The sequence below is a fragment of the Coffea eugenioides genome, unplaced genomic scaffold (genome assembly GCF_003713205.1).
Source record: "Coffea eugenioides isolate CCC68of unplaced genomic scaffold, Ceug_1.0 ScVebR1_62;HRSCAF=308, whole genome shotgun sequence".
Lineage (NCBI taxonomy): Eukaryota > Viridiplantae > Streptophyta > Magnoliopsida > Gentianales > Rubiaceae > Coffea > Coffea eugenioides.
Genome location: NW_020864486.1, coordinates 63,298 through 65,683, shown reverse-complemented (window position 1 = coordinate 65,683; position 2,386 = coordinate 63,298).

Genomic DNA, 2,386 nt, shown 5'->3' with positions numbered 1-2,386 from the left:
TTTTCACACGCCTTACACAAGCTCTTTCCTACCTTGGCGCATGTCCTTGTTTGAGCGCTTCCCGAAGCTGACCAAACGACATGCAACATGGCTCGTAGTCATTCGTCTACTTCCAACACTGCTGTCCTTTAAGTGCACCATCGATTTGTGGACAACTCACTTTCAAGAGGAGACTTTGAAGATTCGAGGACGAATCTTTTCGAGGAAAGAGGGAATGATGCGGATACGGGTGTGCAATAATTAACTTCAACCTTGGGTCAAGGATCCTTTGATCAACATTGGTGGTCCGATGACAAGATCAAGAACCAAGAAGGTGAAGGAAGCTTTACGAGCCTTAATCATTCACCATACAAGCAAGGGGCAAGCTAGGTTTGAAGATTCGATAGACCATGAAGTTACTTTGTTCACTTGTACGTTTGAAGCGAAGGAATGATCTCATACTTGTTAGCTTAGTTGGTAGTTGTTTTAAGACTGTCTGGTTTAGTAGTTGTTAGGCGTGTAGTATTTTATTACTTATTGGGCCTTACCGGAAAGCCTTAAAGAGCTGGCTCTTTAAGCTCTTTGTGCGGACTGAATTTCTTCCAGGTTTATTACTTATTGGGCCTTACCGGAAAGCCTTAAAGAGCTGGCTCTTTAAGCTCTTTGTGCGGGCCGAATTTCTTCCAGGTTTATGTGGACCGGATTTTTGCCCTAGTTTTAGCCTATAAAAGGCACCTCTTGTAAGAGTAAAAGGGAGAATATTACAACCAAAAATCGTGAGGAATTTTCCTTCAAGTTCTTAATCGAACTTACTCTTGAATTCTTGAGTTCATGGCTTAGAATTCAAATCAGACTTTATCGATTAGCTTGTTCCCTAATCGTGGTGTCGCTTCATCCATCCTTATTTGCTTAAGGTTGCTGATTACCTTTGTGTGTCAGAGGTCTTGAGTTCATGAGAACAATCGAGTTCAATTTCTGTTGGGAGGAAATATCCAACTCTGATAATTACAAGGTTGGGAGGTTCTAGGAGGGTCTTCCCCTAGGGTTGCCTATATCACACCTTGCAAACCACTTAGAGATCAGCTTAAGCTAGGCAAGGAGCTTGTTTCTCTTGGTTTTCTTGGGCTTAAGGTGACGGAAATTTTCTGCTTTAGTCATCTAAGAAGGTAATCAACGATCAACCTCTTGAATCTTAGTTTATGGAAGTTGTATTGCACTTGTGAGCTCATAGATTCATATGGGTAGCTTTATATGGTTGGAAATCTTGTGAGTGGGTTCTATGAAATCCCACAATGGCTTGATGAACTGATTTGATGAAATGTGATGTTATTTATGTTGGATTAGTGCTTAATTTAGTGAAAATGAGTTGTGTTGTGAAAGAAAACTCAAAGGAAGTCAGATAAGCAAAACTGACGATTCTGCCCCTATTTTTCCGTGACCCTTAGTTCATTTTTTTGTCGTTTAATTGACTTGATTCTAATATATATGTGTAATATAGGGTGTGTAGAAAGTTTCATAAAAAAATTACGTGATTTGGATAGGTAAATGTTGAGATTTCAAAAATGTAGCAAAACTGGAAACGTAACCAGAGCCTCTCTGGCAGTGATTTTGTTTCGGCCATAACTCTTCCCTCCGACTTCGAAATTGAGTGCTGTTTGTGGCATTAGAAACTAGACACGTCCAGTTTTCCAACGGTGTAAAATACATGCCCTGATTCCACCTGAGTGAGCCGTAGCAACCTTGTAAAGTTGCCTATTCTGTTTCTCATCTGTACTGGAAGCCCTATTTTGAGCTGCGACTTGATGCTCAATTATGAGCTAGTTGTGGACAGAATTTTAAAAATAATTCCTTCTGAGAAATTGTAGCTTATGAATGTAGTTTTGAACGCCAGCAACCACGCTCAATTCCAAGTTGAATTGAGTGAGTTGTGGCTGAATTTCGAAACTGACTCAGTGATGAAAAACCCTCTTTTTGGCTAGTTGAATGACTCTTTTTGAATTGGGACTTGTGATCTTGAAATTCTTGGTGTTAATCACCTACCAAATGTATCTTGGATATTTCTTAGACATTTGTCTTCATAAATGGACCATGTTTGAAAAGATTCGTTGGCCAAATGTTTTAAAAAAGGGAAATGGAAGTACAAGGCAGCTTTGCCTTGGAAATTGACAGAGGAATAGCCCTTATATGGTAATGTAATACAACCAAATTTGGTGTCATTCCGAGTCCATTTCGATGCCCAACCGAAGTCCCAAAGTTCGTGATTTAAATCTGGAAATTAGCCTAACAGTCTCACTTTTTCAGCAACTTTGAGCCGCTATATCTTGGTGCTCAAAACTCCGAATCTTGTTCCACTTGTTGTGTTTTAAACTTTGATTGTAACTCTAATTGAGTTCTAAATTTTAGAGAC